General features: G+C 43.6%; 1 protein-coding gene across 15 annotated transcripts in view; it reads left to right on the top strand.

The window, feature by feature from the left end:
- The window catches only part of LOC144729166 (histone-lysine N-methyltransferase 2C-like), a 161,118-nt gene that overhangs the window by 28,627 nt on the left and 119,729 nt on the right, over positions 1-12,762 (top strand). For 12 of the 15 annotated variants that reach the window (XM_078609183.1, XM_078609184.1, XM_078609180.1 and 9 more), the window contains exon 2: positions 10,647-10,961. The gene's annotated coding sequence lies outside the window, so the exon portion shown is untranslated. Of the gene's footprint in view, positions 1-8,377; positions 8,425-10,646; positions 10,962-12,762 lie in introns of all 15 variants that reach the window. The other 3 variants (XM_078609173.1, XM_078609187.1, XM_078609174.1) reach the window with 3 other exon arrangements.

The following is a 12,762-nucleotide window of genomic DNA, read 5'->3' as shown; positions in this document are numbered from 1 at the left end:
ATCGCCTCTGCGGTGGCAGCTGCCACCATAGTGGGCCAGAGGGTGATCTAAATGAAAGAAAACAAGCTAAACGCCAATTCAAGGGTGGTCTAGTGGGCTCCGCCATTCGAAGGGGAGAGACTGTTTAATAAGCACCTACCAGAACGACTTAAGACGGTGGACTATGCCAAGAAGGTAGCCTCGTAAGCCCGAAGCTCACTCAGGCGTTCATCCAGGAAGGCTCATCATGATGTCTGAGCATCCAAGCCATTCAATATGTGGCTACCAAACAACACGGGCTGTGCTTTTACTCCAGATTTTTCATGGTCAGCGCAATCTTCGACCTTAGGAAACTAAATATCTTCCACATGAAGGAGCTCTTCAAGAAGGAGTCATTCCGTTCAATTTGGAACTCTCTGCAGTGGGAGAATTGGACACTGGACTTGCAGGATGTCAACCTGCACGTTCCAGTGCTCCCAGAGTTCTTCCAGTAACTGAGGTTCTATGCTCTCGGGCAACGCTCAAAGTACTGAGCGCTGTCATTTGGCCTGACCTTGGCTGCAAGAGTGTTCACCAAGATCCCCATGACCTTGGTGGTGGCGATAAGGGAAAGGAGTATTCATATCTATCCCTATCTGGATGACCTGATCAGTGTATCGTTACGTCTCATGCTTTGGCGTACACCGATGCAGTCCTTGGCTGCTCACGGACCACAGTTATGTGGTGTGTCGTCCAAGCAATTTGACCACCTTGGTGCCAACATCTGACAGTACCAGGGTAAGATGCACCTTCCGTACAAAATTCGTTGCTCATCAGCCAGCAGACTGGAGAGCTGTAAGCTAGTCCGGTGACTTGGGCGAGGGACATTTTCGTCCTTCTAGGGAACATGGTCTCCACCATGGAGAATAGTGCCCTGGGCGAGACTACACATGAGGTCACTTATTTGGGCTTGGCTGCTTCAATGGAACCCGATTCACGGCAGTCTTGATCAGTGGGTCGAGCTGACTGAAACAATCGTCTGAGAGTCTTGTATAGTAGAACCGGGGGAGTTTGTAGAAGGGTCTTCTGTTTGGCGACCCTCCGCCTGACTTTATTCTCAAGACTCGTGCGTGTGCGTGGAAGTGGGGAGCGCACCTTAAGGGCATACCTGCCCCCAAGTCAGGTTGGCCACAGCGCACGCAGGGGTATCAATCTCTCGGAGCTTAGGGCAGTGTACCTCGCGCTTCGTCATTTGCGGATCAGGGTCTGGTAGAAGCAGATTCTCTTTCGCTCCGACAATATAGCAACGGTGGTGATGGGGAATCGCCACGGCCTCCCCCAAGTTTTGCTCACTTATGACGGAGGCTTAGAATCTCCTGTGTTGGTTAGTCTCAACACCTATCCCCTAAAGGCTTGCCATCTGGCAGGGACAGATAATGTCGTTGTGGATGTACTAAGTCGAGGATTGCTTGATCTGGGGGAATGGGCTCTACACCCATATTCAGATGAATTTTAGGCGGTGTAATTTGACAACAGTTGAGGCCTATTTACCAGCTCAGGCTGCGGACAATGTACTTCCTTCCATGTTCTTTTGTAAAATCACAGACTCATAGGTATCACCAGATGCTACGACTGAGAGTGACAGAATACATTATAACTAGATAAGAGTGCAAGGCATATGTTTTGAAGACTGTTTTATACATGGCTGCATAGATAGGTTAAGATCATAACCTAGCCATTTGCAGAAATTGGAGTGGGAAGAATTTAAAAGAGCTGTTGTTGATACTGCAGCTGATGTGCTGGGTGAAAAAGAAGGGGAAATGGTTCAAACGGGAAAGAAATGTATTAAAGAGCATTGACAATGGCTGTGGCAGTAGCACAGCGAGAGTGATGAGCTATTGCATTGATGGTATAGGAACTCCAGTGAGAAAGTGATTGTCTCATCACCAATTTATAAAGCACTTATGTGTGAAAGTACAAAAATATAAAAGTGTGGTCAGAGCTTTTGTCCTCTGATACAGCTATCATGAGCTCCCACAGCCAGCTATGTATGACATTGGATTTGTTTTACTGTAAAATAAATTAAATGTGATTGTTTAAAATCCTCATTTGGTTGTTTTAAATGAAGTGAATGTAAATGAGCAATGGAGAAAAAATAACAATACCCTGGGGGTTTGCAAAATTCAAATTTTATTGGTGCACCATCATGAATACCTTACTTAAAATGCTTTTATTTCCCCGACTGCAAATCTAAAATCTTCATCATGTTCCATCTTAAAAGGAGCGGACCTTTGTGTAATTTAAAAGTTGGAAGGGGGGTCACAGGAGTAGAGTATAAAAGATGAAAAGGACTTTTTTGTGAAATTGGCGAATGCTCCACAGCCCACTCGCTCGTTGCGGACAGACACGGCTGTGTGTTCTTATTGGTGCCGCTTAAAATTCAAGAGGCGTCGTGCTCTGTGTTGTTTTTGTGTTATGTTTAATTTAGCGGATCCCCCTACGGGGATGTCCATAATATCTATAATTATCCATCCAACTTGGCCGAGGCACTCCATTCCCTTCCAGGACCACCCAAAAGTTAGGTCATTTAAAGGTGGATTCACTCGGAGCAAGTGTCTACTTGTTGAAATGAAATATGTTATAGATGTGGCTAGGTTGTGCAGGGGAGAACATATGAATGCGTCTTAATAATGCGCTGGCACCACCTAGATCCTGATTATAAATGAATTCAGTCACCCTTGTTTACATCAAGCTTCTCGTGTAGGGAGGTGATGGTCTCAGCTGGGACACCACCAATAAGAGCACAAAAAAGTAATGGTAAATTTATATTGTCTTTGGTCTAGTGCTTTTCGCATAGCTCACGTTTTTTTAAATGTCTTTTTTTGGTCGACAATCCGTGAAACCATTCTTCACAGAAGAAAAAAAGAGCACCTATCTCTTTTTTTCTGGTGAGAGTGGTGTCTTGAAGAGAACCCAGAAGTATTTCTTTGGTGTCATCTTGCCAGAGCCATTCTCTGTTGTTGTTTTTTTATTTGTCACTGACTGATGGGATTTCCAGAAGGACATGTTTTCATCTTGTGACACAGCTGCATGAGCGCAATAGAGATGCAGTTGGTAAACACATATTTTTTACATTTCATGTTGGCATGGTTTCATCCCCACCTCTGTTCCACTTTCGGCTTTCACCATATGGTTTGGCATTATGACGTTCCTGAAGAAGCGCCCACCACGTGGAGTGAAACGTTGGACGTCACGCCAAACAACGCGATACAATTTCAACAAATGAAACTGCCGCTATGCAGCACAACCAGGAAAACCTACGCGGTAGTATCATGATTCACCTGGATTTGGGACACCGCCAATCTCTCTCACTTTGACAGCAGCTGCCAAAGCGACACGGGGGCATCCCTCAATCTAATCCCACTCGTGTAACATTTCGTAAAGCTGTCTATTTGTGAAGCCCACGTGAGGCTTTCCCACTATCTATCCTTCCTGCGTGCATGGGGGGCAGGGAGGAGGGGGTGCGATGTTTTGGGTCTGGTTTTGAGTGATCGTTGGTTAATAATTCAACGCTGTACTTGGATCCCTGGTGGGGAGCGGGTGAGGGGGGAGTCGCAGTGCTATTCACGAGGAGGACCACATGCCGCGTTTCAGATACTCGCCATGGCCAGGTCTTGTCTTGTTATTGGGAGGCATCCCTTTCCAAGTGGTCTATGCACGTACCATTGACCTATCCACTTGGCCACGTGGCCCATGAATCAAACCACCCATTGTTTCCTGAGATTTTTTTCGGGCCTCAGCTCTTTTTCAATAGTACTGAAAACAGCAGAACAGATTTGACCATGTTACGTAGAGAGTTGGATTGATCTCATCCCGGTCACCAATCCACATTCGCTCTGGCATTTTCAGTTTGTTTGCAAAAATGAATTCGGTTTAATGGCATGTGATGAACACTGTTTACATTGCTTAGACGAGCGCCACCTGGTGTTGATTGAGAGGCCTAGTTAAGTGATTTCATAACTATTTTTTTTATTCCAGAGCCAATCCTTGGTATGATGTAAAGGAAATTTCATTGGCATAACCACAAGAATAACAGAGAGATATAGTTGCTATAAAATGGTAACAAATGGCTCAATTCGTCAAGCAAGGTTATGAAATGCTTTCGAGATATCATCATCTAGTCTGGTCATGTTTGTACCATGTACATTTCAGATTAGAGGATGTACGTCATTTTATTATAGGTATAGTTATGCATGTATTCCAATGCAACTTTAACTAAATACATATTTATGGTTTTCAAATTTGACAAAAAAGTCACCAAGTTGAAAATGACATTCCATTTATTGCATGATTACATTCTATTTTCTCCCGTGTGTATTTGTTCCTAATTTAGTTCCGATTGCGCAATTGGAGCCATAAGATGAAGAATCCATTGCCGACTCGGGCAGGTCACATCCGATGCCTTCTTGTTTTAGTGAATAGCCACGGAAGCAGATCTCGCAGAATTACGGTTGAGGGGGGGTGCACGTTGCCATAACCTGTCTGGCAAGCAAAGCAATGCTTTATTTCAGTTTTGCCAAATCACATTCAAAAGAACGTTTAATGTAATAATTTGTTTTCGTGCAGCTACAAATGTTTCTGAGACCAACATCTCGCTGTACTGGGGAACCCTGGTTTTTATCATGCTTGGCTACCCAGATTTGAGCCCAGGATCTCGGCGGTAACGGCTCAGTTCTTTGACCCATTGGGCTCACTCACATTGTTCGATGATTTTTCAAATTCATGTGAGGTGTACAAATAATCTTGAGCAGGGACAAAACCAGGTGAGTGCGGATTATAAACATCTCTTCCAGCTGAGCTGGCCATTGGCAATTTACATAGGGTCTTCCAGTGTGACTAAACGTCCCCTACTGATTTAACCAAATATATCTCTCTCGATTACGCAACTCCGTTTTGGAAAGTGAATCACTCGGCAGTCTCGATGTGCCTTGAGAGCCTGCTGACCGACCGTACTGATGTACCACTGCTATTATATAAACGCTTTGTCCTGGCATTGTGATGGAATTGATCAGTTTACAGCTTCTAAGATGTGTGAGCATATGCCTTCGTGCATGCAAATGAGTTTTACAGCACTATAGAATAAACCTCATAATACTCGCAAAAGGGGGTAATCTTTCTGCATTTTACAAAAGCTACCCCACCCCACCTCCCTACATTAATACAAATAAACAACACATCGGGTTGTAATAACTTGCTTCCTCACCACCACACGATGATCTGTCACAATTTGATTCACACAGCAATACATTTATTTCCCTTGTGGATTATGCAAATATAATCAGTAATGGTATTAATTATCTATATACGCTAAACTGGTGTTATATAAATGTACTATATGTAATTAATAGATTCATTTTGAGGGTAATATTGCATGTTAATAATTGAATAAACATGTCCCTATGGGTTTTACTTTATTTAGTTGGCAAACCTTTAACACAATGGAAGATTAGGCCAAATGTGCTGTAGAGAGGGCTCCAGAACCTGCTCTAGTGGAGGCTCTTCTGACAGCTGTGGTCTGAGCAAGCAATTTCAGGGGATGCAGCTTTAGCTTTTACTTTTCTCCATCAGAAACAGGGACCATGCCTTGCAAGGTGCACCCGGCACAGGTAAATTGCCACTTCTCATGTGGAAGGGAAAGGATGGCTTTGGAGGGTGATGAGCAAACTCACCTTGCTGGTTCATCAGGATATTGGGAGTAATGCAGTGTGGGAATGAAGGGATGCAGTAACCATGCTTGGCTGGTGGTGGATATGAGACACGGTGTCGGGAAAATTGTGGTTCACAGAGTCGTGGGATTCCGAAGCCGCAGTCTCCAGCACATTCCAATTAGATCCCTTTGCGTGCGATGCATGAAAGATTAAAATGGGTAAAGCTTTAAAGTGCGTGCGTTTGGAAACGCCCCAGACTGGCGGCGCAATGCAACTCAGTCTGTCGTCTCCAGATGGCCACGAAGCACATTTTATACCGCAGACCAAAACATAAACTGTAAAGAAAATTATTGAGGAAGTGTATGCGAGGCCTAAAAAATTATGAAAATGTGATCCTACTTTGTAATCATTGAAACATCGTCAGCCGTTGTCTACCCACTGCTTGGGTCAAGGCCTCCCCATGCCATCCTCTTGGATGACCGGCGTATTCTACTCTTTGCCTGCGATTCAGTCACCAGTCTCGTCCTTTTGCCATCATCCTATCTGACTATAGACCATCAATCCTTCTCCTGAGGTGTGCTGCCCAATCCCATTTACTTTTGTTTATTGTAAATATGAAGTCTGTGATTCGTCTTCTGAGCAATGTGTTCCTTGATTCTGTATCTCGGTGTAATTCACGGCGTGCGTTTTTATCATTTTTTTGCGCACTTTTATTGAAGCATGATGTTACATTTGTATGCAAGAGTATTGTATAAAACATTTACGTAAATGACTGCCAAGTATAGATTCCATTTGTAAAATGAAGTTAGTTAGCGGGGATGATACATAAATAATGTGATGGATATTCTTTTTGTTTCTGATACATTTGGAGTTACAGTTTAGTTGCCAAGAATATCCCTGTGGACTGAGCAATTAACTTAACAGAATCGGCAACGTTTTTTTTCATGTCTTATTAAAGAAACCAGTGTAGTGCACAATGTAGGCATGGCCAAAACAGAACCAGCGTGTGGTTTTTGGAGCAATTTCTGGACCTACCAGTGGTCCATGCTGGGTCCTTAATTTAAAAGCCTTTGCAGTTGTGTGTCATGCACAGTGCATGTATGACAAGCGGTGTGCTGTGTCTGACCTTACAAATAACTTGCGTATGTTACGTACGACGGTCATTTTTTAAAATCCTTTATATTAAGTTCGCTTGCTTGCTTGCTTGTGTGCTTGCGTGCTTGCTTTTGCTTGCTTACGACCGTGCAAATCTTTCGGTCGTTTTTTAACCCACTTCCCGTGATCCAATCGAGCTGACATTTTGCACACAGACTCGTTGTGCGTGACAATTAATTTTCGTGAAATTTTTTGTTCCTAAATTTTACACTGTTTAGGGAATTTTTTAAAAGTATTTAATTACCAATTGCTTAATGCTGGCAGACAATCATCTGACCCATAGGTGGCAGCCATCTCAAGCCAGAGGGCGAGAGGACTCTAGCCGCCACGCATATAAAGGATTTATAGTGAAAAACTTTGTTTTTACGGGTTAATTTTTTGGACGTTGTACAATTTTGGGCACGTTTAATGGTTTGGTGGGCCACACGCCTGTAACCCAGCGCTGCGGAGGCGAGGATTGGTGGATCGCACACATTTTTTGCGGAGATCCCTTCCTGTGGGTGTCGAGGTGCCATACCCTGTGGTCCAGCAAAGTGCGTAATAATATAATCTGTTTCTTCTGTATGGAATCGAGCGTTGCTCCCACACAGGTGTGGGTTTCATCCGCGTGCTTCGGTTTCCTCCCACGTGTATAAACTCTCATTATTTGGCTGACATCTTCATATCTAGAGGACTGCGGAGGTTGTGAAATTGTTGGCGCTGGCTTACCCACCTGGCTGCTCTCTTTCCGTTTGTGGTTCCTCGGTGATTGAGAGATGCAGTTTGCAACGGCCCTCGATTGTATATATTTTATTCAAGCGATCCTTGACAAATGTATTTTTGATTATGATTTACATTCATAACATTATGGTATGATAATTTGAGAGACATGAGCAATGTTATAGTGTAATTTGCCATCGCACTGACCAGCATTGTGAATTTTGGGCTAATAACCACCATAGCCCACAGTGCATTGACAAAACGGGTAAACATGTGCCAACTTCAACAGTAATGGATAGCATCACAAATGGAGGAATACATTTTTTTTAATTGTTGCTATATATAAAAGGGAAATTAGTGAATATGTGTGTTCGAAATGTTTAGCATACTCCCCGACATGCAACTTCCTTGCCCTCGTCGAGGAGGCCGCTCTCCTGTCTTACAGTTACATGCTGATTTCTCACGTTAACATCACTAGCCCCGGCCACTTCTTTATGACCCTTGAGCTACACCCATTTCAAACCTTTTAAAACAGTCTGCGTTAGCAGCAGACCATGCTTTCCCACCTGATGACGGACGCTTGTGTTGTGCCCGAAACGTCGTGATTTATTTTATTTTATATACCAAAAGAACCAAAGAGTATGCAATAAACTTGAAATTTGGCATGTGGGTAGCTTCCAGACTGTACACAATGCAAAAAGTATAAAAATAGACTTTTGTATTTTGGGGGGGGGGGGGGGGGCGCAATATATTTTGCACGCAAGTGAGCGGTGACGTCACATCTGTCACCCGCATGCGGCTGCATCACGCAGTGTGCCTTCTGACGTCACGCACCCCCCCCCCAACCCTCTGCGTAGGCCGTGTATTAATACAAGACAAGAATCCAAGTCCCGGGCGAAGCCGGGTAATTAAGCTAGTATTGTCTGTAATGTGTTCATGTCACCTGACCTGAGCAGCCACTAATGGCTGCTACTTTCCCCACAGTGTAAAAAAACTAAAATTGGATCTTGAATAGAATCATCACATTATTATACGGTAGTCACAGTTTCAACGATTGTACACATACAGCATTCATGGCAGCAATATATAAATCAACATCTGAATTCTTATGAATATAAATTTGCTCTCTTCTTCACGTTTACACATGCATTTAACCCTTAATATTCACGGGACTTTATATTCACTGTTTTGCGTATGTATGGCGAGTTTTTTGTCGTCTTTAAAAAATGTGCAGCGGTAGCACGCTGCTACCTGACTAGAAGTGTTACCGTGCTGTAGCTTGGGAGCAGCGTGGATTGTATGCACGTATGTTGAACTTCTTTTCCACCGTGCGTAGCCAACTGTGCTAATCAGAGGTGCGGGAGGGAAGGACAACAAACTAAACGGCAAAAACAGTTTTAAAGAAATTAGTTTAAACAATCTAGATGAGTTAAAAGTGCATGGCTCCAGCGGCTTCCTTATATCGGGTAGGAAGGGCGTTCGTTCCAGACGGTCGCAGAAGGTTGTCGGAGCGTGAAAGTTGCCCCCACGCGACTCCACTGCCCCGCTCAGTCGGCCTCCGTTTGCTGCAACGTTTACGCGCGAGTGCTCTCCTGTAACAATTGCTTGGGATTATGGACGTAACTGTGTTGCCGTTAACCATGGCCCCTTAGCGAAAAAAGGAAGTGACATCATTACAGGAACTTTAAATGCCGTGTAATAATGTATTTCGTCAGTCGCATTCACACTGCTAAATACGTTCGTGTTCAGCATTATTAAAGGCAAGTTACTTAAGGCAATAATACTACGCAATATTTGTATTCATTCATACATGCATACAGTTTATATGTTTATTTAAATGCAATGTATGTTTGTCCTCTAACCCTATTTTCCTTATAAGCTTTGAGTAATATTCGAAGATTTAATATTGGTGCCGATCTCCATGAACGTACCACTGCGTTATATACACGGGCGTTTTATTGTCATGTTTATATTGTTTTTACCCATTGCTGGATTCAACGCCGGTGTATTTATTCCCTTGTCTCCTCTGTGCACAATGTTCCCATGTGTTTTCTCCAAGGGATCACTCGGAAAACAGATTGGTTGTCTCAGTGGGAATCTCACCTGGTTATAAATAAAGTATAATGATGATGTTGATAAGGTGATTTATATATACATGTGTCTACGAAAACACTTGACACGCTTAATACCTTGGCACCACACCACATTTTATCAGACCAAGTGGAACGTGAATTGTCACGATTTGAGGTCTTAAATCTTTTCAAAATCCTTTTTTTTTTACAATGTGCTGTATTTTAGTGGTCTCTAGTGGTCTACAGGGGTTAGATGAACTGATGCAGCATCATCATCAGGCATGATCAATCCAATGCTAGATGAAGGCCTTCCCAATTTGTAATAATTTCTCATGGCTATGGGGTGTAATAATCCCCGTATGCATTCCGCGCCTTGGCTGCCGCTCTGTCGTTATTTTTGGCCATTGGCCATCATCCCTTCCAACAATGTCTACTACCCAAGCCCACTTATTTGACTTAATTTTGAATGTTGCCTTTATCCTACGTGTGTTCCTGAATTCATGTGTTCCTCTTTTTAGCACTGTCAGTTTTTGTTTCGTTTTGTTAATGAACATGTTTTTCAACCAAATGCACCCCTAACAAAACATTTAATATTTGAGTGCACTACATTTTTTTATTTCAGTGCACTACGTTCTTTAACTTTTGTTTATTAAGAATGACTCAATGAAGACATTAACGTTTTGGATTAATAGCATCTTAATATGAGAAGACTCTTTAGACTGTACACCACTTAATGCGGAAGAAACATCAAATATATAAAGTTGCCACAGTGACCGATTGCATAATTGAAACCAAAACACATCATCCGACTGGATGAATAAAATCCTACTCTACAAGGTGGAACCGATTTAACTTAAAGCCACCATCACACAACTACCTTAGTAGTCTAAAGCAAGGAGTTGAGAACACGGATATCAGGAAGAAGGGAATGCCACACTGCAAAACCTGGCTAAATTCCACAGGTTTTCATCTGCAAAGGTAAGACTGACTAAAATAAATAGCTTGACTAAATTAACACCGGTTGACGTGTGTGCTTGCTTGCATGTTCGGACAGAGCGAGGAGCTGCAGGGCACGCAGGCGAGCCAGCGCGAGGGGGACCTCGCGGCTCGGAGGAACTGCAGGAGACCGTTACTGCACGGTCCCCTCGGGCCCCCGCGGAGCCCTGCGATGGGGGCCCCGGGCCCAGCGTGAACGACGTGGGGCCCCGGCGCCCGCGCCATGGGAGACGCGGCCAGCCCCAGGGGTAAAGGCGAGAGCGGGGAGGCGGCAACGTCGCTAGCGTCCTCGGGACCACCGTCGTCATCGTCACCCCTACGAGATGTCGAATGATAACTCTTGGCGGCGGACGTAATGGTTATAGAGTCTCGGGTAGGTGCTCAAAGTTAAAAGTTTCGTTGTGCATTCATTTTTTGTTATTGCCACGGCCGCAACCGCTTCCCGATGTACAGTTGTAAGAAACGTGGCCCAGGTGTGGTGGCGATTACCCGTGCCTGTAATGCAGTGCCTTCGAGGTGCGGGGTCGGTGTGTCGCGTAAAGAGGGAGTGACTACGTGCATCAGACATGGGAAAGCAGCATGATAAGTCATTGACTTTAAGCGATAGTACAGCAAGTGTGGTTCGTACAGCCTATATAAATATGGGTTTTTGAGGCCTGTTGGTGATTGGGGCCCCAGGCCACTGTGGCTACCATGCATCGGCGTTGCCCTGGCCGTACCAGCTGCCACTGACGCTAGGCCCCAGTTTACTTTGTCCCACACCGTGATAAGGCGTTGCTTTGTTTTCCCTCTCATATTTCTTTTCCCATGACCCCCCACCTTCCGCCCTTCTATCCTAATGTCGTTTATTTTATTTCATTTTCACAAAGCATCTTGAGACGTGATTGCATTTAAATGCCTTGTAAATTGAAATTGTTGTTGAGGCAATATCCCGGAATGCATATATTCCCTCTGCCTTCTCAGGTTGCCTCTCACAAAAATTATGTAGAAATAAATTGTACACATCCAGTAATTCATGCCTGCTTCTCTCTATTCTATGAATTGCTGCAATTTCGGCCATGATCAGATCCAAGAAGCAATATTTGTTTTATTGTCATGAATGTAGCGCCTCTAGTGGGTGCAGGATCCCGAGAACGAATGACTAATTACATACAACATTTAATAATTGAAAATCAATAGAAATCCATTGTGTTGGGTTCTCGTATTTCAAATCCCAAACGTCCAAATGTTTCCACAGCTGCAAAAACATGAAGTTAACTGTCCCCCTATGTGACCAGTGTTACCTTGGTCTACCTTTAAAATAATGACGTTATCTCACCTGGTTAAATAAAGGACAATTATACATGTACACACGAGAAAATTACATGCGCTCATTCATACATACATTTTAAACATTAAGTACTCATATTTCCTTTTCAAGAGATAATTGTTATCTAAGAGCATTTGTGGAATAATAGTATAACACAGTCCCGGAAGGGGTGGGGGGGTTGTGGACACCACTGAGATTGTGGAATGACGCTGCCGATGATGCCCCCTAAGGCAATGGGTGTGTAAATGACTGCACAATTTCCAGGTGTGGTGGCCATGTGCTCTTGCAATTGGGCAATATTTAGGTGAGATTGGGTCGGATTGGCAGATTGCAGCGAGATTGTGTGAGTTCGAAGCAGCCACTTGGTGGTTCGTGAGGTGCCGGTAGGAATCGATAGACAATGTCTTTTGGTACATCGTAGTCTCATTTTCCTACATGAAATGTAATAATCTGTTATGTAATCATCTGTGAGCATTCTTTTCCCTTAATTTTTTGACAAGCTGTCTCTCTGTAAACTTCTTTGTTCTACCCCCCCCTACTCCCATGGATTTTCTCTGGGGTTCCTTCCACGCCAAACATAAATTCTCAATAATAACCACTCCTCAAACGTTAAAAATATGGGTCTGCTCAATTTGCGTTAATCGTCGGTGAAGATTTTTGGAATAAATGATTGTTAAATTGGAATTATTTTGAATATCCAAAACATCCATATTGTCTTACTAATATTTGGGAGCATTCCGCTCTGGATGTGCTGCGGGGGGAAATATTGTGGGAAGAAGTTGATCAACTTGTGTGGACTAGTCTCGGCTCATTTGTCTGCCAGTCGGGTGCAGTGGTTGCTATGCATAATCCAAACTGAGTAATT

This window comes from Lampetra planeri, chromosome 31, assembly GCF_965212315.1.
Source record: "Lampetra planeri chromosome 31, kcLamPlan1.2.h2, whole genome shotgun sequence".
NCBI lineage: Eukaryota > Metazoa > Chordata > Hyperoartia > Petromyzontiformes > Petromyzontidae > Lampetra > Lampetra planeri.
This window is presented reverse-complemented; position numbering and strand designations above follow the sequence as displayed.